This window comes from Pan paniscus, chromosome 20 (assembly GCF_029289425.2).
Source record: "Pan paniscus chromosome 20, NHGRI_mPanPan1-v2.0_pri, whole genome shotgun sequence".
NCBI lineage: Eukaryota > Metazoa > Chordata > Mammalia > Primates > Hominidae > Pan > Pan paniscus.
This window is the reverse complement of record NC_073269.2, coordinates 68,424,502-68,434,862: the sequence shown is the minus strand read 5'-3', so window position 1 is coordinate 68,434,862 and position 10,361 is coordinate 68,424,502.

Sequence of the window (10,361 nt, the reverse complement as noted above, 5' to 3'; positions counted from 1 at the left end):
ATAAACATGGAAATATCTGCACAGCCATCTTTAAAACATGGAAATACCTCTACAGTCATCTGTATAAATATGGAAATATCTACAATGCCATCTGTATACACATGGAAATATCTACACAGCCATCTGTATAAACATGTACATATCTACACTGCTATCTCTATAAACATGGAAATATCTACACCGCCATCTCTATAAACATGAAAATATCTACACTGCCATCTCCATAAACATAGAACTAACAACTCCGCCATCTGTATAAACATGGAAACATCTACACCGCCATCTGTGTGAATAAGGAAATATCTACAATGCCATCTGTATAAAGATATAAATATCTGCACCGCAAGCTGTATAAACATGGAAATATCTACATCGCTATCGGTATAAACGTGGAAATACCAACACATCTATCGGTATAAACATGGAAATACTACAACGCCATCTATATAAACATGGAAATATCTACACCGCTATGTCTATAAACATGGAAATATCTACACCGCTATCTCTATAAATATCGAAATATCTACACCGCCATCTCTATAAACATGAAAATATCTACACTGCCATCTCCATAAAGATGGAATTATCTACTCCGCCATATGTATAAACACGGAAATATCTACACCACCATCTGTGAAAACTTGGAAATATCTACAACGCCATCTATATAAACATGGAAATATCTACACCGCTATGTCTGTAAACATGGAAATACCTACACCACTATCTCTATAAACATGGAAATATCTACACCGCTATCTGTATAAACATGGAAATATCTACAACGCTATCTGTATAAACATGGAAATATCTACACCGCGATCTGTATACACATGGAAATATCTACACCACGATCTGTATGAACATGGAAATATCTTCACCACGATCTGTATAAACATGGAAATATCTACACCGCTATCTGTATAAACATGGTAATATCTACACCACCATCTATATAAACATGGAAATATCTACACCGCCATCTGCATAAACATGGAAATATCTACAATGCCATCTGTAGAAAGATGGAAATATCTACACTGCAATCTGTGTAAACATGGAAATATCTACACCAATATCTGTAAAAACATGGAAATATCTACACCGCGATCTGTATAAACATGGAAATATCTACACCGCGATCTGTATAAACATGGAAATATCTACAGCGCCATCTTTATAAACATGGAAATATCAACACTGCCATCTGTAAAAACATGGAAATATCTACACAGTCATCTCAATAAACATGGAAATAAATACACCACCATCTGTATAAACATGGAAATACCTACAATACCATCTGTATACACATGGAAATATCTACACAGACATCTGTATAAGTATGGAAATATCTACACCGCCATCTGTATAAACATGGAAATATCTACACTGCCATCTGTAGAAAGATGGAAATATCTACACCGCTATCTCTATATATATGGAAATATCTACACCGCCATCTCTGTAAACATGAAAATATCTACACTGCCATCTCTATAAAGATGGAAGTATCTACTCCGCCATGTGTATAAACACGGAAATACCTACACCACCATCTGTGAAAACATGGAACTATCTACACCGCTATCTGTATAAACATGGAAATATCTACACCGCCATCTGCATGTCCATGGAAATATCTACGCTGCCATCTGTATAAACATGGAAATATCTACACGGCCATCTGTGTATAGATGGAAATATCAACAACGCCATCTGTACAAACATGGAAATATCTACACCGCTATCTCTATAAACATGGAAATATCTGCACAGCCATCTGTAAAACATGGAAATACCTCTACAGTCATCTGTATAAACATGGAAATATCTACAATGCCATCTGTATACACATGGAAATACCTACACAGCCATCTGTATAAACATGCAAATATCTACACTGCTATCTCTTTAAACATGGTAATATCTACACCGCTATCTCTATAAACATGGAAATATCTGCACAGCCATCTGTAAAACATGGAAATACCTCTACAGTCATCTGTATAAACATGGAAATATCTACAATGCCATCTGTATACACATGGAAATACCTACACAGCCATCTGTATAAACATGCAAATATCTACACTGCTATCTCTTTAAACATGGAAATATCTACACCGCCATCTCTATAAACATGAAAATATCTACACTGCCATCTCCATAAACATGGAACTATCTTCTCCGCCATCTGTATAAACATGGAAACATCTACACCGCCATCTGTGTGAATAAGGATATATCTACAATGCCATCTGTATAAAGATATAAATATCTGCACCGCGAGCTGTATAAACATGGAAATATCTACATCGCTATCTGTATAAACGTGGAAATACCAACACATCTATCGGTATAAACATGGAAATATCTACAACGCCATCTATATAAACATGGAAATATCTACACCGCTATGTCTATAAACATGGAAATACCTACACCGCTATCTCTATAAACATGGAAATATCTACACCGCTATCTGTATAAACATGGAAATATCTACACAGCGATCTGTATAAACATGGAAATATCTACACCACGATCTGTATGAACATGGAAATATCTTCACCACGATCTGTATAAACATGGAAATATCTACACCGCTATCTGTATAAACATGGTAATATCTACACCACCATCTATATAAACATGGAAATATGTACACCGCCATCTGTATAAACATGGAAATATCTACACTGCCATCTGTAGAAAGATGGAAATATCTACACCGCTATCTCTATAAATATGGAAATATCTACACCGCCATCTCTATAAACATGAAAATATCTACACTGCCATCTCCATAAAGATGGAAGTATCTACTCCGCCATGTGTATAAACACGGAAATATCTACACCACCATCTGTGAAAACATGGAAATATCTACACCGCTCTCTGTATAAACATGGAAAAATCTACACCGCCATCTGCATGTCCATGGAAATATCTACGCTGCCATCTGAATAAACATGGAAATATCTACACGGCCATCTGTGTATAGATGGAAATATCAACAACGCCATCTGTACAAACATGGAAATACCTACACCGCTATCTCTATAAACATGGAAATATCTGCACAGCCATCTGCAAAACATGGAAATACCTCTACAGTCATCTGTATAAATATGGAAATATCTACAATGCCATCTGTATACACATGGAAATATCTACACAGCCATCTGTATAAACATGTACATATCTACACTGCTATCTCTATAAACATGGAAATATCTACATCGCCATCTCTATAAACATGAAAATATCTACACTGCCATCTCCATAAACATGGAACTAACTACTACGCCATCTGTATAAACATGGAAACATCTACACCGCCATCTGTGTGAATAAGGAAATATCTACAATGCCATCTGTATAAAGATATAAATATCTGCACCGCAAGCTGTATAAACATGGAAATATCTACATCGCTATCGGTATAAACGTGGAAATACCAACACATCTATCGGTATAAACATGGAAATTCTACAACGCCATCTATATAAACGTGGAAATATCTACACCGCTATGTCTATAAACATGGAAATACCTACACCGCTATCTCTATAAATATCGAAATATCTACACCGCCATCTCTATAAACATGAAAATATCTACACTGCCATCTCCATAAAGATGGAATTATCTACTCCGCCATATGTATAAACACGGAAATATCTACACCACCATCTGTGAAAACTTGGAAATATCTACAACGCCATCTATATAAACATGGAAATATCTACACCGCTATGTCTGTAAACATGGAAATACCTACACCACTATCTGTATAAACATGGAAATATCTACACCGCTATCTGTATAAACATGGAAATATCTACAACGCTATCTGTATAAACATGGAAATATCTACACCGCGATCTGTATACACATGGAAATATATACACCACGATCTGTATGAACATGGAAATATCTTCACCACGATCTGTATAAACATGGAAATATCTACACCGCTATCTGTATAAACATGGTAATATCTACACCACCATCTATATAAACATGGAAATATCTACACCGCCATCTGCATAAACATGGAAATATCTACAATGCCATCTGTAGAAAGATGGAAATATCTACACTGCAATCTGTGTAAACATGGAAATATCTACACCAATATCTGTAAAAACATGGAAATATCTACACCGCGATCTGTATAAACATGGAAATATCTACACCGCGATCTGTATAAACATGGAAATATCTACAGCGCCATCTTTATAAACATTGAAATATCTACACTGCCATCTGTAAAAACATGGAAATATCTACACAGTCATCTCAATAAACATGGAAATAAATACACCACCATCTGTATAAACATGGAAATACCTACAATACCATCTGTATACACATGGAAATATCTACACAGACATCTGTATAAGTATGGAAATATCTACACCGCCATCTGTATAAACATGGAAATATCTACACTGCCATCTGTAGAAAGATGGAAATATCTACACCGCTATCTCTATATATATGGAAATATCTACACCGCCATCTCTATAAACATGAAAATATCTACACTGCCATCTCTATAAAGATGGAAGTATCTACTCCGCCATGTGTATAAACACGGAAATACCTACACCACCATCTGTGAAAACATGGAACTATCTACACCGCTATCTGTATAAACATGGAAATATCTACACCGCCATCTGCATGTCCATGGAAATATCTACGCTGCCATCTGTATAAACATGGAAATATCTACACGGCCATCTGTGTATAGATGGAAATATCAACAACGCCATCTGTACAAACATGGAAATATCTACACTGCTATCTCTATAAACATGGAAATATCTGCACAGCCATCTGTAAAACATGGAAATACCTCTACAGTCATCCGTATAAACATGGAAATATCTACAATGCCATCTGTATACACATGGAAATACCTACACAGCCATCTGTATAAACATGCAAATATCTACACTGCTATCTCTTTAAACATGGAAATATCTACACCGCTATCTCTATAAACATGGAAATATCTGCACAGCCATCTGTAAAACATGGAAATACCTCTACAGTCATCTGTATAAACATGGAAATATCTACAATGCCATCTGTATACACATGGAAATACCTACACAGCCATCTGTATAAACATGCAAATATCTACACTGCTATCTCTTTAAACATGGAAATAACTACACCACCATCTCTATAAACATGAAAATATCTACACTGCCATCTCCATAAACATGGAACTATCTTCTCCGCCATCTGTATAAACATGGAAACATCTACACCGCCATCTGTGTGAATAAGGATATATCTACAATGCCATCTGTATAAAGATATAAATATCTGCACCGCGAGCTGTATAAACATGGAAATATCTACATCGCTATCTGTATAAACGTGGAAATACCAACACATCTATCGGTATAAACATGGAAATATCTACAACGCCATCTATATAAACATGGAAATATCTACACCGCCATGTCTATAAACATGGAAATACCTACACCGCTATCTCTATAAACATGGAAATATCTACACCGGTATCTGTATAAACATGGAAATATCTACACAGCGATCTGTATAAACATGGAAATATCTACACCACGATCTGTATGAACATGGAAATATCTTCACCACGATCTGTATAAACATGGAAATATCTACACCGCTATCTGTATAAACATGGTAATATCTACACCACCATCTATATAAACATGGAAATATCTACACCGCCATCTGCATAAACATGGAAATATCTACAATGCCATCTGTAGAAAGATGGAAATATCTACACCACAATGTGTGTAAACATGGAAATATCTACACCGCTATCTGTAAAAACATGGAAATATCAACACCGCTATCTTTATAAACATGGAAATATCTACACTACCATCTGTAGAAAGATGGAAATATCTACACCGCTATCTCTATAAATATGGAAATATCTATACCGCCATCTAAATAAACATGAAAATGTCTACACTGCCATCTCCATAAAGATGGAAGTATCTACTCCGCCATGTGTTTAAACACGGAAATATCTACACCACCATCTGTGAAAACATGGAAATATCTACACCGCTCTCTGTATAAACATGGAAATATCTACACCGCCATCTGCATGTCCTTGGAAATATTTACGCTGCCATCTGTATAAACATGGAAATATCTACACGGCCATCTGTGTATCGATGGAAATATCAACAATGCCATCTGTACAACATGGAAATATCTACACCGCTATCTCTATAAACATGGAAATATCTGCACAGCCATCTGTAAAACATGGAAATACCTCTACAGTCATCTGTATAAACATGGAAATATCTACAATGCCATCTGTATACACATGGAAATATCTACACAGCCATCTGTTTAAACATGTAAATATCTACACTGCTATCTCTATAAACATGGAAATATCTACACCGCCATCTCTATGAACATGAAAATATCTACACTGCCATCTCCATAAACATGGAACTAACTACTCCGCCATCTGTATAAACATGGAAACATCTACACCGATATCTGTGTGAATAAGGAAATATCTACAATGCCATCTGTATAAAGGTATAAATATCTGCACCGCGAGCTGTATAAACATGGAAATATCTACATCGCTATCTGTATAAACATGGAAATATCTACACCGCGATCTGTATAAACATGGAAATATCTACAGCGCCATCTCTGTAAACATTGAAATATCTACACTGCCATCTGTAAAAACATGGAAATATCTACACAGTCATCTGAATAAACATAGAAATAAATACACCACCATCTGTATAAACATGGAAATACCTACAATACCATCTGTATACACATGGAAATATCTACACAGACATCTGTATAAGTATGGAAATATCTACACCGCCATCTGTATAAACATGGAAATATCTACACTGCCATCTGTAGAAAGATGGAAATATCTACACCGCTATCTCTATAAATATGGAAATATCTACACCGCCATCTCTATAAACATGAAAATATCTACACTGCCATCTCCATAAACATGGAACTAACTACTCCGCCATCTGTATAAACATGGAAACATCTACACCGCCATCTGTGTGAATAAGGAAATATCTACAATGCCATCTGTATAAAGATATAAATATCTGCACTGCGAGCTGTATAAACATGGAAATATCTACATCGCTATCTGTATAAACATGGAAATATCTACACCGCGATCTGTATAAACATGGAAATATCTACAGCGCCATCTCTATAAACATTGAAATATCTACAATGCCATCTGTAAAAACATGGAAATATCTACACAGTCATCTGAATAAACATGGAAATAATTACACCACCATCTGTATAAACATGGAAATACCTACAATACCATCTGTATACACATGGAAATATCTACACAGACATCAGTATATGTATGGAAATATCTACACCGCCATCTGTATAAACATGGAAATATCTACACTGTCATCTGTAGAAAGATGGAAATATCTACACCGCTATCTCTATGAATATGGAAATATCTACACCGCCATCTCTATAAACATGAAAATATCTACACTGCCATCTCTATAAATATGGAAGTATCTACTCCGCCATGTGTATAAACACGGAAATATCTACACCACCGTCTGTGAAAACATGGAACTATCTACACCGCTATCTGTATAAACATGGAAATATCTACACCGCCATCTGCATGTCCATGGAAATATCTACGCTGCCATCTGTATAAACATGGAAATATCTACACGGCCATCTGTGAATAGATGGAAATATCAACAACGCCAACTGTACAAACATGGAAATATCTACACCGCTATCTCTATAAACATGGAAATATCTGCACAGCCATCTGTAAAACATGGAAATACCTCTACAGTCATCTGTATAAACATGGAAATATCTACAATGCCATCTGTATACACATGGAAATACCTACACAGCCATCTGTATAAACATGCAAATATCTACAATGCTATCTCTTTAAACATGGAAATATCTACACCGCCATCTCTATAAACATGAAAATAACTACACTGCCATCTCCATAAACATGGAACTAACTACTCCGCCATCTGCATAAACATGGAAACATCTACACCGCCATCTGTGTGAATAAGGATATATCTACAATGCCATATGTATAAAGATATAAATATCTGCACCGCGAGCTGTATAAACCTGGAAATATCTACATCGCTATCTGTATAAACGTGGAAATACCAACACATCTATCGGTATAAACATGGAAATATCTACAACGCCATCTATATAAACATGGAAATATCTACACCGCTATGTCTATAAACATGGAAATACCTACACCGCTATCTCTATAAACATGGAAATATCTACACCGCTATCTGTATAAACATGGAAATATCTACACAGCGATCTGTGTAAACATGGAAATATCTACACCGCGATCTGTATAAACATGGAAATATCTTCACCACGATCTGTATAAACATGGAAATATCTACACCGCTATCTGTATTAACATGGAAATATCTACACCGCCATCTGCATAAACATGGAAATATCTACAATGCCATCAGTAGAAAGATGGAAATATCTACACCACAATCTGTGTAAACATGGAAATATCTACAACGCTATCTGTAAAAACATGGAAATATCTACACCGCTATCTGTATAAACATGGAAATATCTACACCGCGATCTGTATAAACATGGAAATATCTACAGCGCCATCTCTATAAACATTGAAATATCTACACTGCCATCTGTAAAACATGGAAATATCTACACAGTCATCTGAATAAACATGGAAATATCTACACCACCATCTGTATAAACATGGAAATACCTACAATACCATCTGTATACACATGGAAATATCTACACTGCCATCTGTAGAAAGATGGAAATATCTACACCGCTATCTCTATAAATATGGAAATATCTATACCGCCATCTCTATAAACATGAAAATATCTACACTGCCATCTCCATAAAGATGGAAGTATCTACTCCGCCATGTGTATAAACACGGAAATATCTACACCACCATCTGTGAAAACATGGAAATATCTACACCGCTCTCTGTATAAACATGGAAATATCTACACCGCCATCTGCATATCCATGGAAATATCTACGCTGCCATCTGTATAAACATGGAAATATCTACACGGCCATCTGTGTATAGATGGAAATATCAACAACGCCATCTGTACAACATGGAAATATCTACACCGCTATCTCTATAAACATGGAAATATCTGCACAGCCATCTGTAAAACATGGAAATACCTCTACAGTCATCTGTATAAACATGGAAATATCTACAATGCCATCTGTATACACATGGAAATAACTACACAGCCATCTGTATGAACATGTAAATATCTACACTGCTATCTCTGTAAACATGGAAATATCTACACCGCCATCTCTATAAACATGAAAATATCTACACTGCCATCTCCATAAACATGGAACTAACTACTCCGCCATCTGTATAAACATGGAAACATCTACACCGCCATCTGTGTGAATAAGGAAATATCTACAATGCCATCTGTATAAAGATATAAATATCTGCACCGCGAGCTGTATAAACATGGAAATATCTACATCGCTATCTGTATAAACGTGGAAATACCAACACATCTATCAGTATAAACATGGAAATATCTACAACGCCATCAATATAAAGATAGAAATATCTACACCGCTATGTCTGTAAACATGGAAATACCTACACCGCTATCTCTATAAACATGGAAATATCTACACCGCTATCTGTATAAACATGGAAATATCTACAACGCTATCTGTATAAACATGGAAATATCTACACCGCGATCTGTATACACATGGAAATATCTACACCACGATCTGTATGAACATGGAAATATCTTCACCACGATCTATATAAACATGGAAATATCTACACCGCTATCTGTATAAACATGGTAATATCTACACCACCATCTATATAAACATGGAAATATGTACACCACCATCTGCATAAACATGGAAATATCTACAATGCCATCTGTAGAAAGATGGAAATATCTACACCGCAATCTGTGTAAACATGGAAATATCTACACCGATATCTGTAAAAACATGGAAATATCTACACCGCTATCTGTATAAACATGGAAATATCTACACCGCGATCTGTATAAACATGGAAATATCTACAGCGCCATCTCTGTAAACATTGAAATATCTACACTCCAATCTGTAAAAACATGGAAATATCTACACAGTCATCTGAATAAACATGGAAATAAATACACCACCATCTGTATAAACATGGAAATACCTACAATACCATCTGTATACACATGGATATATCTACACAGACATCTGTATAAGTA